The following is a 24,365-nucleotide window of genomic DNA, read 5'->3' as shown; positions in this document are numbered from 1 at the left end:
AAAAAAAAAAAAAAGATTGCTTCCAATTCCATGACATCTTGGAGGCTGGAGGCTGACAACTGGCTCATGAATGTACATTGATATTGAGTAGCTATTTATAGAATTAAGGAATTTAGGTCCTTTTGGATGACCTAGTGTCAAGAAATTCCTAGCTACTAAATTTTATGTCAGCACATTTTTTAAAGAAATAATAAATGCTGTTAAGTCTCTGGTTATATCTCCTCATTGAATAACTCTGAGCAATTCACTTTATCTCTCTATGCCCCAGTTCTTTTACCAAAGAATAAAGTAGTCATGTTCCTTATTCATTCAATGGACATTATTTGACAAAAAAGATACTTACTAGATAATGGTCAGGAAAAAATACAAAAGATAAGACATTCCACACGTGATTATCTGTGTATTTGTATGCGTTCACGTTTTTATCTAAATTTGACTAATAACAACATCTACCTAGTACTATCTCAGTGACCACATTCAATCAAAATAATTGATTCACTAAATTAGAGCTTCATTCCAGGGGTTTTTGTTTTTGATTTGAGCAGAAATGGGAGCATGAATATGACAAGGTTATTGTGAGACTAGACCACTCATCAATAAGCCACCATCAGTACATTGCCTTGCAAAACTGCAAAACACAATTTCCTAACCTTGTTTCAGGTTTTTGGCATCAAATATAGCATAACATTTTAGTGTGTTTTGTTTTTCCTGGTGGCACGTTGATCATAGAAATTTTTAGATGCTGCTGTTGGCAGAGAAACCATCAGCATTTGGCTGTTGGAGGATTTGTTTGCAAAAAGCAACTTGAACGGCCAATATGATGCCATTAAAAATACAACAGCAACCTCCAGGATTTTTTTTTAATGTTTAACCTCTGACAGTTAATTAATCTCATGCTAACTCCTTGGTGAATTTAGCTAAAGGTTCTGACCTAGGCATGTTGTCAGGAAAATCTGTGGAAGAACAGAGACATAACCCATGAATGTAAATTTAATATTCATGTATTTCTTAATAGAAAGCAAGGTTCATTCAATTTCATTAAGCCCTAAAAGTGTTATGTTCAAAATCTCAGATGTGATTTTCATTTATTTAACAAACATTTAGCACTTACTATGTGCCTGGTACAGTTTTAAGTGGTTTGTACAGTGTAACTCATTATATCCTAAAAATAATTCTGTAAGATGGACATGATTATACCCATTTTACAGAATAAGAAACTGAGGCATGAGGGATTACTTAATTTGCCTGAATCACATCACCAGCAAGAGGTGTGGGAGTTGGGGGAGGGACTGAACACAGCAGTGGAGCTGCAGAGTCTCTGTACTTGACCAGTTCTCTAGTTACGTTCAACGTTCTGGTCAGTTTTACAAAAAAATATGACTAGATCTTTTTCCACTTACCTGCTCAATGTGGGACCCTCATACACAGCACATATTGTGCAGGAAGTTGGTGGTAGCCCCTTGAATGAGTTTTTTTTCTTCTCTCTGGGCCTCTCACCATCCATGAATAAGAAGTAGAGACTGTGCCCAAGTCTCTTTCCAGATCTAGCATGGCAGCAGCCATTGAGATGGCATTAATTATTCCTGGCTGTGACAAATGGTGGAGGTTTCAAAGCTAACACAGATTTCCTTCTTTTGTGGTATTTCACTGTCCATGAAAGGCAGACCATGGGAAACATTAGAAGCTCCATTGAACCCAGCTGTAATACCAATTGGCCCTATCGTTTAGATATTGGCTATATGTTTTACCTATTAGAATATTTGTTTCTTACATGTGTGTGGCCTTTTGCAAGTTTTAAAATTCTTTCTTTTGAATATCTCATTTCATTTTAATAAAACTCCTGTGATAATGGCAGATTACAAGGGTTATAATCTCCATCTTCCAAACTAAAAAAGGAGAGATGAAGTGGCTTGCCCAAAGTCACATAGATATTTAGTGAAAAATGGAAAATCGTGTTTTTGTTTTTCCTGGTCCATTATGTATCTACTAGAGGTCGTCATTAAATCATTCACAGGTTTTAGTATAGGAAAGGTAAAGGTAGGAGTGTCAGGACAGCTGTTCTCTGTTGACAAATTTAATGAATTTCACTTCAATATGGCAGACATTTATGGAGCACTATTTGAAAAGCAATAGTTTCAGGCACAGGGGAACACACAGATCACTACATCTGAAGACTAACATTGTACTGAAATAAACAGACACATATGTAGATCACTAAGACACAACGAATATAAGTAAAGTGCTGTGAATGCTGTGAGAGGCAAAACTAGAGAGATATTAGAGTTAAAAAGTTGAAGGTGATAACTCTGGGATTAGCCTATTTGGTTGAAATCCTCATTCTGTGACTAACTAGTTATAGAAACTTTATTTAAGCTACTTATCCCTTCTGGGCCTCAATTTCCTCATCCATAAGGTAGAAATGATAGTAAATAATCTGTAAGTTTGCTCAAAGGATTAATGAGCATGTAAAGTGTTTAGAATAGTTACTGGCTAGTACGTGGTCAGTAAATGTTGACTGCTTTTGCTGTTATTCTCCTGCTGCTACGATGATCACAGCTATTGTAGTGATATAGGTGAAATTCAATCTCACCTAGGTGCATTTCACAGAGAGTTAATATTTCAGCAAGGGATTTTGGAGAAGAATCATTTCATCAGAGGGAGAAAAAGGAGGAGCATTCTAGGTACTTCAAAAGACAAAGCTTAGACAGTCAGGAGGGGCAAGAAGTCTGAAAGAGAAGCAGCTAGCAAAGTGATCTGGGGCCAGATTTTGAAAACTTTCCTGGGCACTACGCTGCATTCACTCTGCAGAGAGGCAATGGGGATTTTAAGTGAGGTTTTTAAGTTAAGGAGTGATTTTTCATCTTGTCTGGCATTTGGGGATGGCTAGTCAGCCAAGAGTAGAGGGAGCTAGATATGAGCCAAATTTTAGAAGGCATGATGTGAACTTGAAGTTAAAAAAAAGACTAGCAAAGGATCAAGAACAATAATTGAAGACAAGAGACAGACAGGGTGTCAAAACTAATTACCAAACTTAGTGGGATATTGGTTTCTGAAACAATGAACCAACTGAAACTCACAGTGGTAATATAACACCAAAAATAAGTCAGAAGACAAATTGTTGAGAGAGAAAGAGAAAGAAGACAGGAAAATTAGTTGGAAACTGCTTAAAATGTCTATGCAAGACAGTGTCAATAGCTAACACTTAAGCATAATGCTATTTTAAGCCTGAACAATTATTCTTAATATTTACTGCAAGTCTATGAGGAAGGTACAATTTATAATCTCCACTTAAAAGAGAAAAGTAAACAAGGAAATTAAATCACTCACCCAGCACCTAACAATTATGACACATCAAAGCAGGGATGTTTACCTTCAACGATGTAATACCAAAGCTTAGTGTCTTTACCACTAGACTGTCCTAAACATGGCAATCATGGTGGAAGGGAGAGGATAAATTTGAAACACATGGTGGAATTGTGTGTAATTGGAAATATTGAAAAACAATTTGTGATATTGAGTGAAAGATAGGAAAGAGATGAAGTGACTCCACCAAAATGATAATGGTGAAATTTATCAAGATAAGGTGCATAGAGGGAAGGCCATGAAGGCCAGTTAAGGAGAGATGATAGTTTTATTTTAGACATCTTGGCTTTAAATGCTTCAATAACACAAATTCTTGAAACAAGCGTTAAACAAGTTTTGTTGTTGATTAGTGCATCTTTTGTTTTTTTCAGGTTACCTATATAATTAAGTCTTTTGCTTCCCACTTGATTTTTCCACTTTTGTTACTGTTCATTTGGGTCACAATGGGTGGAATGATGACTACTTGCAAAACACTGTGTAGACTGTTAGATAAATGAGAGCCTTCTTTGTTTTATGTAATACTTTCATGGTGGTAACCAAGGTAGCTTCTCGTAGGAGCTATACAACCTATTTTTCATTTTCATTGGCCTAAGAAGTAATATTTGGGCTAAATGTGAGTCTGGTCAATGAGTCTGGTTTCTGCTGAAATGGGAATCTAATTCTCCAAAGAGCCTCAATTTTCTACTCCATCAGGTCTACAAAATACAGAGCATTGTTTTTCTATCTGCTTAGATTGTAGGGTTCAAGTTTAGCCTTCTTACCTTTCAAATTGCCTTTTGCCAAGGGTTTTGAAGCACCAAGTGTGATAGGCAACAATTCTTTACGGAAATATTGGTCCGTCTTTATTCGTAAGGTTTCATTAAAAAAAAGAAATAGAAGAACAAAAGATGAGTTCTGGAGATGAACTGACAGTATGAAACCTTATTTATCTTTCAGCAAACCATTCTCCTTTGAGGCTGTGGAGAAAAACAATCCCATAGCATATTATCGTGTTTTCAGACTCTGCTTCAAGGTGGACCTATTCTTCATTGAGTGTTCCTGAGGATATTTTAAAAATCACATTTATTTCAATAAAAGTGTAAAATTAATGCTTTAGGTGAGCAGATGTTAGAAGGATCAGTGTCAAAATCATATCATTACAGAAAGCCTGTATGCGGATTCATTGCTATGATGTACCACGCACTATGAAAAATTATTTAACACATTATACTGCTTACCCTCCAGACTTACTGTTCAAGTGCCACTATTATTGCCAGTTTGCAGATGAAGAGATTAAAAACTTGAGGTTTTAAGTGACTTGTCCTAAATTACACAGCTACTAAATGGCAAAGCTGGGACTCAAGCCCAGGTTGTTTAATCAGTTGACAAATTTTTATCAATGCTGACTACATAGCACTACCACATTGGTGCCAGTGATGCAGCCATGAATAAGCCAGACATGGATCCAGCCCGCCATGATCTTATACTCTAATGGGAGAGATGGGGGCAGAGTCTGGACAGTACATTTTCATGCTTTGTTTTGCAAAGCATTTTTCCTGAGTTCTCTGAAATCACTTCCAACTCTTTTCACTTGATAATGTTGTGGGAGATTTTATGATGTTTTACCACATGACGGCCAAAGCTTGGTCACATCAAGATGAGTTTAGGCATCATTATTTGGATACGATGTTTACATGCAAGCTGCCCCTGGACTAAGAGGAAAAAAGAACTCAAAGAGAGACACTGTTTATCCATGGGCAAATGTTTGAAGACGTGAAGAATATGTAAAGACCATGTGGAAACTGTGTCTGTGTTGAATGAATGTTAAATACAGCCATGCTGCTTAGTTATTTTCTTGTTGGTGAATACCACCATGAACAGGAAGCTCTGTGACATGCCCCCAGGAGAGGAAACCCACAGGAAAAGTAATTCTTAGAAACTGGTCATTTCTAGGCTGATCCTGCTTTGGGCTTTCCTACTCTGGAGTCCCTGCCACTCCCTGGCCCTTTTAGGTTTTTTTTAAAAATGTATTCCTTCATTCCATGAACAAAAGAATTACTGTTGTATTTTCTGCCAACATCCACCGCCTTAGTGATCACACTGGGTTTGATGGTCTTAATATTACTTGTATAGTGATGACTCTGACATTCACATCTTCAGCCAGACTGTGCTCATCAACTTCAGAAAAATGTCTCCATCCAGTCACTTGACATTGCCACTCAGATGTCCAATTGGTGACTCTTCCATTAGAATTTCAGGCCCATGGGAGAAAGGATTTTGTTGTTTTTGTTCATTCTAGTGTCCATTGTACCTTGACCAATACCTGGGTCATAATAGGCACTCAATCGATATTTAATGAATAAATGAATAAATTGTCTCTAATGCCCAGGCCATACTAGGCATTAGTGGTAATAAGATAACCGAGATAGATCTCTTGCCTCTAAATGTTTATATCACAAAGGAAATGACAGATATTCAAAGAAGTCATTGATATATAAAGCCATCAGAACTGACAAGTGCACAGGGTGTGTGAATGTCACAGGAGGCCTCTCCTCTGCGAAGCCCCTTCCCCACTGAAATGAGCCTTAGAGAATAGAGACAGAGTAGGTTGAGAAGGAAGAACGGCAGGTTCATTTAGAGGGGATAGAATAAGCAAAAACACAGAAGTTGACAATTTAGGCTTCATTCAGGGAATAGAAAACCATCCAGGATATTAAATCATAAGGTGTGTGGGAGGAAATGACAGACTATAAAGCTCAGTTATTGTCTCAAATTCTATTCCAAAAGATGGTCTTTATCCCCCTATCAATTCCAAACAGGAAGAGTATAAATGGTCCTCAGGGAGCTGTGTTTTCTAGTGGATCCCATGATTAGCAATTCAATGCAAATAGTGCCTGCAAAACGAAGCAGCTGGGTACAATTTGAGGGGCAAGGATTTTTTCAAAACAGAATTACCCTTGCCGTGTGTATTAGTTTGTTCTCACACTACGAGAAAGAACTACCTAAGACTAGGTGATTTATGAAGAAAAGAGGTTTAATTAACTCACAGTTGCACAGTCTGTAGAGGAAGCGTGGTTGGGGAGGCCTCAGGAAACTTACAGTCATGATGGAAGGGTGAAGGGGCAGTAAGCAGCTTCTTCACATGGTGGAGTGGGAGAGATAGAATGAAGGGGGCAGTGCAACACACTTTTAACAACTAGATCTCATGAGAACTCACTATCACAAGAACAACAAGGAAGAAATCCAACCCCATGATCCAGTCACCTCCCACCAGGTCCCTCCCCCAACACTGGGAATTACAATTCAACATGAGATCTGGGTGGGCACACAGAACCAAACCTTATCACTGTGTGTCTTTGGACAAGTTATTCAATTTCTCTGTATCTCAATGTACCCATCGAAAATGGGCAAAATCATACTCATCTCAAAGAACATTTTAATAATTCAGCGATATAATAAGTATTTTAAACACTTTGTGCCAGCCACTGTTTTACATGTTTTATTCACATTATTTTATTTCAACCTCCTGACAACATTTTATAGTAGGTCCCGTTGCTCTTCCCCTTTTATTGATGAAGAAACTGAGGCATAGACTAAGCACTTTGCCCAAGGTCACACAGAGCTAACAAGAGTCAGAAAAATGATTCAAACTCAGAAAGTGCTGTGTTAGACCCCTCACTCCTAAATGTTCTAGAATAACACCTCAATTAGTACGTATGCAATAATTATTAGTAGTCATCATTACTGTCATTTATTATTACTGCCTGCCAGTAATTCAATCTCTTAAAACAACTTTAAGAAATTGATACAAATATTATCCCCAGTTTATAGATTTTAAAATTGAGGCTTGGAAAGGTTAAACACATTATCCAGTGCCAGAGTTGGGAAATAGACCCAAGAAGGAAAGCTCAGAGGAACTGAATAATTTGTCAGAATTAGCACACCCAGGCACTGTTCTGCTCCTAGTGTTGAAGGTAACGCTAGATATTACTGCAAATAATACTAATACTACTACACATTATATGAACAACAATATCATTATTTGAATGTTTACTATGTGCCAGACACATGTACCATCTCATTTAATGCCCACAGTTACCTTATTCTATAATATTAACTACTTTTTTTTTTTTTTTGTCTATTTCTATGCCATTAAACATGTGGGGGAATTAAGGCCAAGGAGGAAACTAGCTTAAAAGTAGAAGGAATATAACAAAACCTAGATCACTGCTCAGTTTTCCTAATAGCTTTTTTAAACATAGATGGATAAATGTTTTAGTGCAGAATACTATTGTCATCACTGATATTAGCTGCAAATCATCCCCCAATATACCACCAAAAATTTATTATAACTATGCTTATCCAAACTCTATTTAACTCACTAGGTAATCAATTCCATCTGTTTACTGCCTGCTTTCTAAAGCAACACAGTAACATCTTATGAATTAGGCATGACATTTTGCAAAAATACATTTTCCATATGTCTATCTCTTTACAATAATGTTCTTCTTTTTCAAATTCTATGTTAGATACAGTGGGTACATGTTCAGATTTGTTACATCAGAGTATTGCATCATGCTGAGGTTTGGAATTAGGATCCTGTCACCCTGGCAGAGAGCATAGTACCCAATAGGTAGTTTTTTAACGTCTGCCTGTCCCAGCAGTCTGTAGTGTCTGTCCCCATATTTATGTCCATGTGTGTTCAATGTTTAACTCCCACTTAGAAGTGAGAACACACAGTATTTGTTTTTCTAGTCCTATGTTAATTTGCTTGGGATTATGGCTTCCAGCCCCATTCATGTTGCTGCAAAGCACAAGATTTCCTTCTTTTTTATGGCTGCATAGTATTTCATGGTGTCTGTGTACCTCATTTTCTTAATCCAATCTACCACCGATGGGCACCTGGGTTGATTCCACTTCTTTGCTATTGTGAATAGCACAGCAATGAACCTGTAAGTGCGTGTGTCTTCTTGGTAGAATTATTTGTTTTCTTTTGGGTGTGTACCCAGTAAGGAGATTGCTGGGTCAAATGGTAGCCCTGTTTTAAGTTCTTTGAGAAATCTCCAGACTGCTTTCCACAATGGCTGGACCAATTTACATTCCCACCATGTGGAAGAATTCCCTTTACTCTGCAGCATCACCAGCATCTGTTCTTGAACTTTCTAATAATAGCCACTCTGACTGGTATGAGATGGTATCTCATTGTCATTTTGATTTACATTTCTCTGATGGTTAGTAATGCTGAGCATTGTTTCACGTTTGTTGACCACCTCTGTGTCTTCTTTTGAGAAATGTTTATTCATGTGCTTTGCCCATTTTTAAAGGGGGTTATTTGTTTTTTGCTTGGTGATTTAAGTTCCCTACCGTATAGATTCTTGGTATTAGGCCTTTGTTGGGTACATCGTTTGTGAGTATCTTCTCCCATTCTGTAGGTTATCTGTTTGCTCTGTTGATAGTTTCTTCCTCTGTGCAGCAGCTCTTGAGTTTAATTAGGTCCCACTTGTCTATTTTTGTTTTGTTACAATTGTTTTTGGGAACTTAGCCAAAAATTATTTGCCACGATCGATGTTGAGAAAAGTATACCCTAGATTGTCTTCCAGGATTTTTATAGTTTGAGATTTATATTGAAATCTTTAATCCATTTTGAGCTAACTTTTGTATACAGTGAAAGGTAGGGGTCCAGTTTCAATCTTCTGCGTATAGTTAGCCAGTTATCCCAGCTCCACTCATTGAAGAGGAAGTCCTTTCCTCATTGCTTGTTTTTGTCAGGCTTATCAAAGAGCAGACGGTGGTAGGTGTGTGACTTTATTTCTGGGTTTTCTATTGTGTTTCATTGGTCTAGGTGTCTGTGTATATAGCAGTACCAAGCTCTTTTGGTTACTGTGGCTTTATAGTAGAGTTTAAAATCAGGTAGTGTGATGTCTTGGCTTTGTTTCTGTTTTACTTTTTCTTTTGCTTATAGGACTGCTTTGGCTATTCTGGCTGTTTTTTGGTTCCATATGAATTTTAGAATAGTTTTCTTCTATTTCTGTGAAGAATGTTCTTAGTAGTTTGACAAGAATAGTATTTAATCTATAAATTGCATTGGGCACTATGGTCATTTTTACAACACTGATTCTTTCAATGTGCAAGCATGAAATGCTTTTCCATTTATTTGTGTCACTTTGATTTCTTTCAACAGTATTTTGTAGTACTCCTTGTAGAGATTTTTCACCTCCTTGGTGAGCTGTATTCCTATGTATTTTATTTTCTTTGTGAATACTGTAATTGAGATTGTGTTCTTGATTTCACTTTCAGCCTGGACATCGTTGGTGTGTAGAAATGCTACTGAGTTTTGTGCATTGATTTTTTATCCTGAAACTTTACTGAAGTTGTTTATCAATTCTTGTCGCCTTTTGAAAGGGTCTTTAGGATTTTCTAGGTATAGAGTCATATCATCAGTGAAGAGAGATAGTTTGACTTCTTCCTTTCCTATTTAAATGCCTTTTGTTTCTTTCTCTCACCTGAATGCTCTGGCTAGGACTTCCAATACCATGTTGAATAAGAGTAGTGAGAGTGAGCATCTTTGTCATGTTCCAGTTCTCAGGGAGAATGGTTGGAGCTTTTGCCCATTTAGTATGATGTTGGCTGTGGGTTTGCCATAGATGGCTCTTATTATTTGGAGCTATGTTTTTTAGATGCCTAGTCTGGTGAGGGTTTTTATCATAAAGGGATATTGGGTGTTACTGAAAGCTTTTTCTGTGTCTATTGAGATGATCATAATGTTCCTGCTTTTGATTCTGTTTATATAGTGAATCACATTTATTGATCTGCGTATGTTGAACCAACCTTTCATTCCAGGAACAAGGCCTACTTCATTGTGGTGTATTAACTTTTTGATGTGCTGCTGGGTTCAATATGCTAGTATTTTCTTGAGGATTTTTGTGTCTATGTTCATGAGGGATATTAGTCTGAAATTTCCATTTTTGGTTGAGTCTCTGCCAGACTTTGGTATCAGGCTGATGCTGGCTTCATAGAATGAGTTACGGAGGGGCTCCTCCTCCTTGATATTTTAGAGTAGTTTTAGTAGGAATGGTATCAGTTCTTAGTATGTCTGGTAGAATTCAGCTGTGAGTCCATCTGGTCCAGGGCTTTTTTTAGTTGGCAGGTTCTTTATTACTGACTCAATTTCAGAAGTTGTATAAACGTTTTGAAATGTTATTATATATATTTATGGTATACAACATGATGTTTTGATATACATATAGATGGTGACACAGTTACTATAATCAAGTAAAGTAACATATTCATTATCTCACATAGTTACCCATTTTTCATATGTAGCAAGAGTACCTAAAATATATTATTTTAGCAAAGATCTCAAATTCAATACAATATTAACTATAATTTTCATGTTGTAATTTAAGATCTCTAGACTTGTTCATCCTATATGTTACTTTCTATACCTTGACTACATCTCCCTAGTTCCTCCCCACTTTAACCATTGTTTTATTCTCTGTCTCTGTGTATTCAACTTTTTTTTTAACTTTTAAATTCAGGGGTACATGTGCAGGTTTGTTACATAGGTAAACTTGTGTCACAGGGGTTCGTTGTACAGATTATTTCGTCTGGTCGTAAATACCTAGGTATGAATGAAACCTCCTTTGCAAAAGTTTAATTGAGGAAGTTATGACAGCGAAAGAGATCTCCATCTTGCTTCTAGCTTTAAGCTGTCCTTGTTCATTCCTGGGCGTAGGCTAAACTAATCTTGGGAAATAATTTAGTGTATGGTTTGAGTCTGAAACAAAATTGATAATAGCTCTTTCCCGAAAAGACTCCCTTCTTGTCTGGGGACCAATCTGCATTTACGGGACTAACAAATTAGCTACAAGATTGGAAATTATAGTTTAGGGGTCATGCAGCCTCTGGCTGCAAGAGTCTGAACTTCCCCAAATTGCTCCTGGGGATCACATCATTACTGTCAAACCCAAGATCAGGGGTTGAGATATTTTGCAGACCCTGTACTCAGTGGATCAGCTGATACCACCTAGACTGATAATCTGACTCAGCCATTTCTGAGATCCCACTCAGGAACAGAAGACAACAAAAAAAACCCACTTTGAGCACCCTATGATTCCATCTCCAACCTGACGAATCAGCACTCCCCATTTCCTGAGCCCCTACTCACCAAATTATCCTTAAAAACTCCCACCTCTGAATGCTCAGGGAGACTGATTTGAGTAATAATAAAACTCTGGTCTCCCACAAAGCTGACTCTGCATGAATTATTTTTTCTCCATTGCAATTCCCCTGTCTTGATAAATTGGCTCTGTCTAGGCAGTGGGAAAGGTGAACCCACTTGGCAGTCACATTAAGCCTAGTACTGATTATTTTTCCTAATCCTCTTCCTCTTCCCACCCTCCACACTCCAGTAGGCCCCAGTGTCTCTTGTTCCCCTCTATGTATCCATGTGTTCTTATCTTTTAGCACCCAATTATAAGTGAGAACATATGTTATTTGGTTGTCTGTTCCTGGATTAATTTGCTAAGGATGATGGCCTCCAGCTGCATCCATGTTTCTGCAAATGACATAATCTTGTTCTTTTTTATGTCTGCGTAGTATTCCATGGTATATATGCACCACATTTTCTTTATCCAGTCTACCATTGATGGGCATTTAGGTTGATTCCATGCCTTTGCTATTGTAAATAGTGTTGTAATAAATATACACATACATGTGCCTTATTATTAGATTTTTAGGGCAAATAGTAGAAAGTCTATCAAAGTTCATGAGACACTCCTTGGATAGGGCATTTTTAATTTAATAAAGTAATCTGGGCTTTCCTCATCTCTCTCCATGTACCATTGCTTTTTAAAATTTTTCTCTTTGCTCATAATCCCTCTCAGCTTTTGCCTTTCCTGACGAGAATATCAGTCTCTTCTGGTCTGTCTTTATGTGTAAATTCAGTTAAATTTCTTGTTTCCTTCCTTTGCCCCCTCAGCATTCCTATTGTAGATTTTCTGTCTGTGCATAATGACCGGCAATATAATTTTTGTTTTTCTCATTTACCAAAAATCAGTTAAGACCCTACCACCTAAAAAATAGTAACTCATCCAGGCACAGTGGCTGCTGTCTGTAATCCCAGCACTTTGGGAGGCCGAGGCAGGTGGATCACAAGGTCAGGAGTTTGAGACCAGCCTGGCCAACAAAGTGAAACCCCGTCTCTACTAAAAATACAAAAATTAGCCAGGTGTGGTGGCACATGCCTATAGTCCCAGCTACTTGGGAGGCTGAGGCAGGAGAATCGCTTGAACCCAGGAGGTGGAGGTTGCAATAAGCTGACACCACACCATTGCACTCCAGCCTGGGTGACAGAATAAGACTCCTTCTCAAAATAATAATAATAATAATAATAACTCCTACCATAAGGGGCCATTCATGATGCTGTAGTAATAATATGGTTAATGCTGATAATAAGCATTCCAAGTAGGTGATTATTTTTTAAAATCTAAGCTTGTTGAAGAGTTATTTATGTTTACAAATAAGGTAGAGACAATCTATTTCATAAGTGCTGTGACAAATAGCTTCAGCTGTTCACCACTGGGTTGTTATATTTCATAAGTGATTGAATTCAATTATGAAATTGCAAAGCAATTCTCATTCTCCTGGAATGGAAATTGCAATGTCATTGCCAGCAAGCACCTATAACAGAAGACGTTCAAACTAAATGGCCATTTTCCAAGCAGTGTTCATTTTCAATGTGATATACAAATATTAAATAAGATAAAGTACTAATTATAAATGGTTTTGTTCATTTTTTGGTGTTTGTTTGTTTTTGTATTTGGTTCTAACATACATTCAGGGCCAGGGTTGCAGAAATACATGTCAAACTAACTAAAACATCAGGATTCCAATTGCTCAGGATGGTCTGGGAAGGCCTAGGATGCCCGCAGTGTTTCAAAAGGATTGATTGCTCTCTACTTGCAGCCTGTGTGTGATCAGCTTGGAATTAATTGCGTCTATACTCTCCATGTGCACCTGAAAATAATTCTTGGTAGGTGACTGGGTGAATAGTAATAAAGATAGGAAAAGGCAAGGGAGTTCCCAGACCTCTGCATTCTTGCAATAAAGCGTTTAAAATTGTCAAAGCCTAAAGACTTGCTTACAGGGCCTGGCCCCAGTTTAAACTCTCTATCCAAGGAGGTCAAATGATGTAATAGGAAGAGGAAAGACAGGTTTGGGGCAGGTCCTGGCTCCCCCTGCCCACACTCATCAGCTGCACAGCTGTGCGGACTTCAGCACGTTCCCCCACCCAAGAAACTATTTCCTCAGCTGATTATCATGCCACCCTCTTTGAGCTTTGTGAGCAGTGGAATCGAGGCGTGGAATGGTGAGTATATTGTCATCCCCCTACAAGTTTTTGCAGTAGAAAAGAAGGGCGGAAATAAATTAACAGTGCCATGAAAATTCGCTTTGGAAATCTTCCTCCAGGCAGCTTTTTCTTTGTCCTGACATATCAGACTTGAACATTAAACAAACAATAGCATCACCTCCTTATCCTAGAGGTTCTCAGGAATAGTATTGCATGCTATGGTCAAGAATCTTTCAGCACTGGAAATCTTCCTCCAGTATCCACCACTGGACCAAGCTTCTAAATATCTAATAATATATAACATATCATTAGAAAGTGGTCAACCTCATTATGACGTTATTGCCATATGGATCAACTCACTATTAGGCCAATTTAATAAAACGTAAACATTAGGAGTCATGGCTCAGAGGGTATTTTTATCAATGAGCTAAAGCAATATAAGTCAAGCAGGCTGAAGCTTTGTCTAGACAAATTAATTTCAGCTCAAATAGAATTTTAAAGTTACAATATTTATAATATCTTTAGAATGACAAATGGATACATCTATTTTTAAATAAGAGTCATGTTGTATTTAGAAATGGGGCCAGGTGCGGTGGTTCACACCTATAATCCCAGCGCTTTGGAAGGCCGAGGCACGTGGATTACCTGTGGTTAATAGTTTGAGACCAGCCTAATCAACACAGTGAAACCCCATCTCTACTAAATACAAAAATTAGCCAGGTGTGGTGGGGGGGGTCCTCTAATTCCAGCTACTTGGGAGGCTGAGGCAGGAGAATTGCTTTAACCTGGAAGGCGGAGCGTGCAGTGAGTCAAGATTGCGCCACTGCACTCCAGCCTGAGCAACAAGAGTGAGACTCCATCTCAAGAAAAAAGAAGAAAAGCAAAAAAAAAGAAATGGGACCTGCTGTAGATACACTCACTATTCTTGGAATGCTTCAAATAGTTATTTATTTCACATTATCTTATGCAGCACCTTCAGTGTGCCAAATAAGATAATCCTTCCAGTATTTTGGCAGGACCTAAGTAAAAGAACGAAGCCAACAGCCTCACAGTGCTTCATGCTTTATAGGCAAGGACTCGCCTCTGCGCACACGGCCTGAGTTCTGAATCAGCTTTCTCAAAATGTGACATTATTCTTCATAATATTATTTGGTTTCTGCATTAGAAGACTTGTTTCCAAAGCATGTCTTCAGAAGGTAGGACTCACACTCATGTTTGTTCGTAAGGCAAGATGTTCTGTAGTAGTGTTCTGGACAGCATGGTTTGACCTCAGAGTCAAATTTGCATAATTATGAGTTGAGCTGTACCAAGCTTCTATTGTATTTTAAGAGAAGTTGTGAGAAAGGGGAGAACGATGCCTATTTTTAAAACTCATTCTGTTGTTCCCAGATGATTTGAATTCCAATTTCTAGCCCAATTGTGTCATGGCCTGAGGGGACTGTTGAGTCAAACTTAGGACAACCTCGGCCCTGAGAGACTGAAATCTAAAGAACAAAGGACAAAAAGAGCCAGGAAGCTCAAGGGTGTCTGGGTTTGGGAATTTGTTGTCTGATTAAAATTAAATTTGTTAGAAGCTACATGAGTTAAAATACTATTTATATTTCGCTTATCTCTGGATGCAAATACACATTTGAATTGGCTCCTCTGCAAGATGACTGAGTGATGATATGTCGGCATGGCCTGGAGATGGCTCCAGAGGCCAGAGTCCCGAGTCCCATCTGGTTCTGGTTTTTGTCTCAAACGAAACATTCATCTTTCCCAAATCTAAATTTCACAGGGGTAAAATGCAGAAAAACAACTTCCTGTGTTCCTTCCAGCTCTGAGATCCCATCACTTTGTACCTTATTCTAACATGTGTTTCTTATCAGCACAGCTTTGTCCGCTGGTCTGGTGATCTCCTGAAGGTGCCAGAGGCATATTTTCCCTGGAAAGAAATTGAGGCATTGGAGGCTCAGCAGCCAACTAGTTTGTGATTTAAAATCTTTTATCCCCTAGGATTTTGAACTGAGTAATTTAATTGTTGCCATCTCTTAAAATAGCATATTGACTAAGCTCATGGTCTTTGGTGTCAAAAAGCCGGGGATTAAATCCCAGCCCTGTCATTTTTAAGCTGTGTGACCTTGAGTAAGTTATTTAAGAAATGTGAGTCCCACTGTACTCCTTGTAAAATGAAGGCTACATGACTTCTTGTAAAATGTAGCTATCTCACTGAACTTCTGTGTGTATTAAAATGAGATAATATACAACCAGGCTTAGAGCAAAAGTTCTCCATAGGGTGATGGTTGCTATTGACATTCCCAGCACAGTGCTCAGTAACCTGGACTTTGGGCTGCTTGAAGACACGTGTCTTCACCTTGTTTGCTAACTAGCCATTTGGCCAAGGGTTACTTGAGTTATGCCCAAGTTAGACTTTCCAAGCCTCAATTTTCTCATTTATAAAATAGGGATGATAATCCTTCTCTTGAAAGGTGTTGTGAAGATTAAATGACATAATTGGCTAGCAAACTGCCCAGCACTCACTGTGCAAACTTTGTGGATAACAAGACCTGCTCTTATCAGTGTTGTGTGTCATTTGAATATAGGTAGATATATTAGTTTGCTAGGGCTGTCGTAACAAAATGCCACAGACTGGTTGGCTTAAACAACAGAGATTTACTCTCTCACAGTTCTAAAGGCTGGAAGTTCAAGGTCCAGATACCAGCCATGCACCATCTTCCCACTCCGTCTTCACATGGCCTTTCTTCTGTGAGCCCAAGAAGACATTTGAGGTACCCCAACATTCCTGGTGTGTGTTCCTCTTCTTAAAAGGACACCAATCCTACAACGCTTTTATGACCTTATGTATCCTTACCTTTTTTTGTTTTTGTTTTTTTGAGATGTATCGTCACTCGTTGCCCAGGCTAGTGTGCAGTAGTGAGATCTCGGCTCACTGCAGCCTCTGCCTCCCGGGTTGAAAGGATTCTTCTGCCTCAGCCTCCCAAGTAGCTGGGATTACAGGCACCCGCCACCACGCCCGCTTAATTTTTTGTCTTTTTAGTAGAGACGGGGGTTTTGCCCTGTTGGCCAGGCTGGTCTCAAACTCCTGACCTTGGTGATCCACCCACCTCGGCCTCCCAAAGTTCTGGGATTACAGGTGTGAGCCACCACTCCCAGCCTATCCTTAACTATCTTCTTACAGGCCCTATCTCCAAATACAGGGTTAGACCTTCAACATATGAATTTGAGGAGGGACACAATTCAGTCCACCATAGAACCAGAAGTCAGCCTGCAGTAGATTAAGGGGAGAGCAAGAAAACAGATCTAAGGAATATGGTTAACTTTTCTGAGGAGTTTGACAAAATAAGAGGGAAGAGAGGTTATTATTTATATCATTATTTCTGTTGGTATTGAAAAAGACTGTGGCGAAATGGGAAGAACATAAGCTGTAGCATCAAAGACCTGGGTGTAAATCCTGTCCCTGTGCATACATACGGAAACCCATATATATGCATAGGATATATATATATGTTTATATATATATAAATACATATTTGACTTCTGGTCATGAATTTCTTCATATCCATGAGACTCAGTCTCCATGTATGTGAAAAATAAACAATTATACCTCACTCTGGGGTTATTGTGAGGATTAGGATTATGCCAATCAAGCACCTTGCCCATCTCCCGGGATACAACAGGGGCTCAATAAATGTTAGGCACTGGGTTAAAACCACCCAAAATGCAGGCTCTTACAAGGTGGCTGAGTCACAACGAGAATTCATAGTCCTACATGGGAATCATGCTGTGCTCCCCACAGTTTGCCTCCAGGAATCAGAGTTGACTGGGTTCAGTGGTGTTGCTTTTTTTTGAGGCGAAGTCTCGCTCTGTTGCCCAGGCTGGAGCGCAGTGGTGCGATCTTGGCTCACTGCAAGCTCCGCCTCCTGGGTTCACGCCATTCTCCAGCCTCAGCCTCCTGAGTAGCTGGGACTACAGGTGCCCGCCCCCACGCCCGGCTAATTTTTTTTGTATTTTTAGTAGAGACGGGGTTTCACTGTGTTAGCCAGGATGGTAGTGGTGTTGCTTTTTTAACTTACCGTATGCTGGTGATTGCTGATTTCAGTTTTGTTTTTAGAGCCTGTCAGCTGCCTAGACATAGAAACAGCCCTTTGGCAGGTAGGAGTGATTAAGAAGTAAGGTACCAGACTGCTGGAAAAGCAAGAGAGCCCACAGGCAGACACTTCAAGGGCGTTTTTTTGTTTTTTGTTTTTGTTGTTGTTGTTGTTTTCTTTTTTTTTAAATGCTGCATGTGATGATCATCCTATCATACACACTTAATTCAATTATACTGATCCTCTAGCCCTGTGTCTTTTGTCTCAGACTTTGCATCTGCAGAGAAGGAAACTCTGTTTGTAGCACAGCTCAGATTGCTGCCCAATACAAAGGCCCAGAAGTTAATCCGATGTTTTGTTTCTTTCCTGTGTAGAGGGTCACTAGGTCTAGACAAGGTTATGTTATGATTGAAAGACTGCTCAGAAAATTTAATTAAAATCCCCTCTACTTTTGCTGTATTTCCCAACACAATGAATAGAGAACATAGTGATTCTGAAGAAGACATTTGAGGTCCACCAACGGGCCACAAATTTCAGTTTGAAAATTATTTCCCTATAGGGCAGCAAATATTCAAGGGATTGGAGAGGATCAGAAAGTTGAGCGGGAATATCATTTACCAGATTATTCTTTTTTTTTTTTTTTTTTATTATACTTTAAGTTCTAGGGTACATGTGCATAACGTTTATATCATGTATAACTCCCCAGTGCAATCCTCCCTCCTCCCCCCTCCCCATGGTAGGCCCCAGTGTGTGATGTTCCCCTTCCCGAGTCCAAGTGATCTCATTGTTCAGTTCCCACCTATGAGTGAGAACATGCGGTGTTTGGTTTTCTCTTCTTGTGATAGTTTGCTAAGAATGATGGTTTCCAGCTGCATCCATGTCCCTACAAAGGACGCAAACTCATCCTTTTTTATGGCTGCATAGTATTCCATGGTGTATATGTGCCACATTTCTTAATCCAGTCTGTCACAGATGGACATTTGGGTTGATTCCAAGTCTTTGCTATTGTGAATAGTGCCGCAATAAACATACGTGTGCATGTGTCTTTGTAGTAGAGTAATTTGTAATCCTTGGGTATATACCCAGTAGTGGGATGGCTGGGTCATATGGTACATCTAGTTCTAGATCCTTGAGGAATCGCCATACTGTTTTCCATAATGGTTGAACTAGTTTACAATCCCACCAACAGTGTAAAAGTGTTCTATTTCTCCACATCCTCTCCAACATCTATTGTTTCCTGACCTTCTTAAGATTGCCATTCTAACTGGTGTGAGATGTATCTCATTGTGGCATGGGCAAGGACTTCATGTCTAAAACACCAAAAGCAACGGCAGCAAAAGCCAAAATTGACAAATGGGATCTCATTAAACTAAAGAGCTTTTGCACAGCAAAAGAACTACCATCAGAGTGAACAGGCAACCTACAGAATGGGAGAAAATTTTTGCAACCTACTCATCTGACAAGGGCTAATATCCAGAATCTACAAAGAACTCAAACAGATATACAAGAAAAAAACAAACAACCCCATCAAAAAGTGGGGAAGGATATGAACAGACATTTCTCAAAAGAAGACATCCATACAGCCAACAGACACATGAAAAAATGCTCGTCATCACTCGCCATCAGAGAAATGCAAATCAATACCAGATTATTCTTAAGTGACAAAGGAGTATCAGACTCCCTGTTAGGTTCAGAGGCTAAACAAGACATGTAAGATATTGATCTTGTCTGCAAAAAAACGCACAATGGAGAAAACAAACATGAGCAGATCGTGATGTTATGTTTTACATGCTAGACAAGAACCAGAGTGTAGGAACGATGACCAGGAGGTCATCAATTCTGCATAGTGGGGCAATCCAGAGAGACTTCAGAGATGAGGCACTTATCTTTAAATTGGATCATGAAAGATATAACATTTTAACATGTGGAAAAGGAAAGTGGAACATTTTAGGTTGAAGAAATTGCACTATAAATGATTCAAAAGAAGATTACATCAGACGTTCAAGAAAGCACACCCTTTCTATTTGATATTATCTATTTACGTAAGGTCTGTTGCATGGTATTTACTCCTGCATTGGCAAATACAGTAATACAACATAGTTGAAGTCATTGGATCAATAGCAGTCTAAAAGCAACATTTTCCATCATCTTTTCTATCTCAGGACCCATGGAATAGAATCAACCCATTTGTTCAAATGAATGAAGGAGAAAATGGAAGGAGCCCCATTTTGGCTTTTTTGATTTTCCCCATAAAGCCCAGATCAATTTGTTAATGCCTAGGTGCCTTTTTCCAGCTACTTTTAGCTCTTCCCACATACTTTAGGAGCACAACTACTTACTTTCCCACCAATTTTATCCTTGTCTGCTCAGTTTATTCTTAGCTTTCTCATCTTTTCATGTCCTTTCCTGTTTTTTTCTTCATCAATCACTATTCTGAAGCTTTTCCATTTCACTCTTTCCAGATAAGTTATTATAATATAAAAAGTACAAAGCAAATGTTTGTTTTTATCTATTACTCATTTTCACAAATATAGCCACTCCAAGTGTTTGTTTTATCACCAATATTGTTGTGTTGTTTTTTTTTTTGGTAACTCCTTGAGGGCAATAATTAAGATATGCTAAGATTAGGGTACCACTGACCTTCTCTTCTTTGCTAAGTGAGAGCTTTGGCCCTTCAATGTTCTCAGTGAGGCAGAGCAATAAGGAGGAGCAGACGTTAGCAAGAGGTAGCATTATTAGTGTCAAAAATGACTCGACTTTGGCAAAGAGGACTACATTTCCAACTAACCCATGGGACAAGGGATTGGGGTCCTAGTGGTCCTGGGACGAGAGGAGCTGACTGTTATCCTTAGATCCTTCTCTCTGAGTCTAGAATGTGTAGTCAAGAAGAAAGGATAGAAAAGGGAAGCCATGGCTTCATACTGAGCCTGGATGTTTTTATTCCTGCTAAGTTCTTCATCTGAGGTGTGGATTGGTTTACACAACAGAGAGAATTCCTGTAAGCCACCATCTGACCCTACTTCAAAGGAGCTGGACTAAAGGATGATATTCTTTGAGACACAAGCACCTGAACCCTAATATGTTTCCAAATCTTTCAGACTTGTGCTTACATGACCCTACAGCAAATGTGCAGATATTACCAGATGTTACTTGGGCCAGAAAAGGTTTTGTGAACAAATACCTTTGGGGTCATTTGGGTTATGCAAAGTTAAACAGGACTCTTTGTTACAGGTCTTCTCAAACCTATATTTCTTAATATTTTGTGACAAAATTATATTAAAGTTCATAGCATTTTCCAAACATCTATGGGCACGAAATTCCCTTTTGCATAAAACATCTTTGAGAAATTATAGTGTAAACATAATTCACAAAGCAAAGTACAATATTTTAAAGCTTATCTATACCTATTGACTCTATTCACTACAAAATGGACCTAAATAGAACATCCCGTAGGCCCCCGTCCATCCAGTATGTACCCATGAAACCAACTGGTTGCTGGTTACTTTACCCATGTCAGCACCTAATCTGAACATTTTATTTTGTAGCTCAAGTCAAAATACCTGATTTCTTTTTTTCACTTTACTTGTAAAATGAGCAGATGTCCTTCAATTATTTTTTTCCCTCATAAATTATTGGGGTACAGGTGGTATTTGGTTACATGAGTAAGTTCTTTAGTGGTGATTTGTGAGATTTTGGTGCACCCATCACCCATGTATACACTGCACCATATTTGTAGTCTTTCATCCCTCTCCTCTTTCCCATTCTTACCCCCAGGTCCCCAGAGTCCATTGTATCATTCTTATGCTGTTGTGTCCTCATAGCTTAGCTCACACAAATCAGTGAGAACATATGATGTTTGTTTTTCCATTCCTGAGTTATGTCACTTAGAATAATCTCCAGTCTCATCCAGGTCACTCCAAATGCCATTAATTCATTCATTTTTATGGCTGAGTAGTAGTCCATTATATAAATATATCAGTTTCTTTATCCACTCGTTGATTGATGGGCATTTGGGTTGGTTCCGTGATTTTGCAATTGTGAATTGTGCTACTGTAAACATGCGTGTGCAAGTATCTTTTTTGAATAGTGACTTCTTTTGCTTTAGGTAGATACCCAGTAGTGGGATTGATAAATGGTAGTTCTACTTTTAGTTCTTTAAGGGATCTCCTCACTGTTTTCCATAATGGCTGTACTAGTTGACATTCCCACAAGCAATGTAGAAGTGTTCCCTGTTCACTGTATCCACACCAACATCTACTATTTTTTGATTATGGCCACTGTTGCAGGAGTAAGGTGGTACTGCATTGTAGTTTTGATTTGCATTTCCCTAATCATTAGTGATGTTGAGCATTTTTTCATGTTTGTTGGTCATTTGTATATCTTCTTTAGAGAATTGTCCATTCATGTTCTTAACTTACTTTTTAATGGGATTGTTTGTTTTTTTTCTTACTGATTTGAGTTCATTGTATATTCTGGATATTATTCCCTTGTCAGATGTATAGATTGTGAAGATTTTCTCCCACTCTTTGGGTTGTCTGTTTACTCTGCTGACTATTCCTTTTGCCATGCAAAAGTTCTGTAGTTTAATGAGGTACCAGCTATTTATCTTTGTTTTTATTGCATTTGCTTTTGGATTCTTGGCCATGAGATCCTTGCCTAAGCCAGTATCTAGAAGAGTTTTTCCAATGTTATATTCTAGAAATTTTACAACATCTGGTCTTAGATTTAAGTCCTTAATCCATCTTGAGTTGATTTTTGTATAAGGTGAGAGAAGAGGACCCAGTTTCATTCTCCTACATGAGGCTAGTCAATTATCCCAGCACCACTGGTTGAAAGGGTATCTTTTCCCCCACTTTATGTTTTTGTTTGCTTTGTCAAAGATCAGTTGGCTTTAAGTATTTGGGTTTATTTCCAAATTCTCTATTCTGTTCCATTGGTCTATGTGCCAATTTTTATACTAGTACCATGCCATTTTGTTGACTATGGCTTTATAGTATAATTTGAAATCAGGTACTATGAGGCCTCCAGATTTGTTCTTTTTGCTTAGTCTTGCTTTGGCTATGAAGCTATGCAGGCTCTTTTTTGGTTCCACATGAATTTTAGAATTGTTTTTTCTAATTCTGGGAAGAATAATGGTGGTATTCTGATGGGGATTACATTGAATTTGTAGATTGCTTTTGGCAGTATGGTCATTTTCACAATATTTATTCTACCCATCCATGAGCATGGGATGTGTTTCCATTTGTTTGTGTCATTTATGATTTTTTTCAACAGTGTTTTGTAGTTTTCCTTGTAGAGGTCTTTTGACTCCTTTGTTAGGTATATTCCTAAGTATTTTCTATTTTTGCAGCTATTATAAAGGAATTGAGTTCTTGATTTGATTCTCTGTTTGGCCACTGTTAGTCTGTAGAAGAGCTACTGATTTTTGTACATTAATCTTCTATCCAGAAACTTTGCCGGATTCTTTTATCAGTTCTAGGAGCTTTCTGGAGAAGTCATTAGGATTTTCAAGGTAAACAATCATGTCATCAACAAACAATGAGAGTTTGACTTCCTCTTTACCAATTTGGATGCCCTTTCTTTCTCTTGTCTGATTGCTCTGGCTAGGACTTCAAATACTATGTTGAAGAGGAGTGGTGAGAGTGGGCATCCTTGTCTTGTTCCTGTTCTCAGAGGGAATGCTTTCAACTTTTTCCCATTCAATATTATGTTGGCTGTGGTGTGTCATAGATGTCTTTTATTACATTAAGGTATGTGCCTTCTATGCCAATTTTGCTGAGTTTTAATCATAAAGGAATGTTGGATTTTGTTGAATGGTTTTCAGCATCTACTGAGATGATCATGTGATTTTTGTTTTTAATTTTGTTTATGTAGTGTATCACATTTATTGACTTGCGTATGTTAAACCATCCCTGCATTCCTGGTATGAAACCCACTTGATCATGGTGAATTATCTTTTTGATATGTTGTTGGATTTGGCTAGCTAGTATTTTGTTAAGGATTTTAACATATATGTTCATCAAGGATATCAGTCTGTAGTGTGTAGTGTTCTCTTTTGGTTATGTCATTTGCTGGTTTTGTTATTAGGGTGACGCTGGCTTCATAGAATGAATTAGGGAGGTTTCCTTGTTTATCTCCTTATATCTTTCTTCAGACGTCCTTCAATTCTGACAGTCTAAGGTTCTATTTTTGTTTGTTTGTTTGAGACATGGTCTCATGCTGTCACCCAGACTGGACTGCAGTGGTGCCATCACTGCTCACTGCAGCCTCAGCCTCCTGGGCTCAAGCAATCCCCCAACCTCAGCCTCCCAAGTAGCTGTGAAAAATATCTGATTTCAATGGACTCCTTAGAGAACATTAGCAGAATCTATCTTGTAGTTGCATTATACATAGGGCACAAAACTGATTATTATTAAATGACAATTCCATTGTTTATGACTAGTGGTTGTTATATAGAAACAAATTCCAGGTTGGACTACTGGTGATCTTTTATGTTTTTCTAACTGTACCTTTAAAATGCTAGAGATGCTGGTGAGGTTGTAGAGAAAAAGGGAAACTTTTACACTGTTGGTGGGAGTGTGAAT

The 24,365-nt window shown here is 38.4% G+C and overlaps 1 protein-coding gene across 4 annotated transcripts in view; it reads left to right on the top strand.

Moving 5' to 3' along the window:
• Positions 1 to 24,365, top strand: part of KCNIP4 (potassium voltage-gated channel interacting protein 4) — a 1,243,239-nt gene that overhangs the window by 1,090,143 nt on the left and 128,731 nt on the right. The gene's annotated exons all lie outside the window — the stretch shown is intronic.

The sequence above is a fragment of the Trachypithecus francoisi genome, unplaced genomic scaffold (assembly GCF_009764315.1).
Source record: "Trachypithecus francoisi isolate TF-2019V2 unplaced genomic scaffold, Tfra_2.0 Lachesis_group1, whole genome shotgun sequence".
Classification (NCBI taxonomy): domain Eukaryota; kingdom Metazoa; phylum Chordata; class Mammalia; order Primates; family Cercopithecidae; genus Trachypithecus; species Trachypithecus francoisi.
This window is presented reverse-complemented; position numbering and strand designations above follow the sequence as displayed.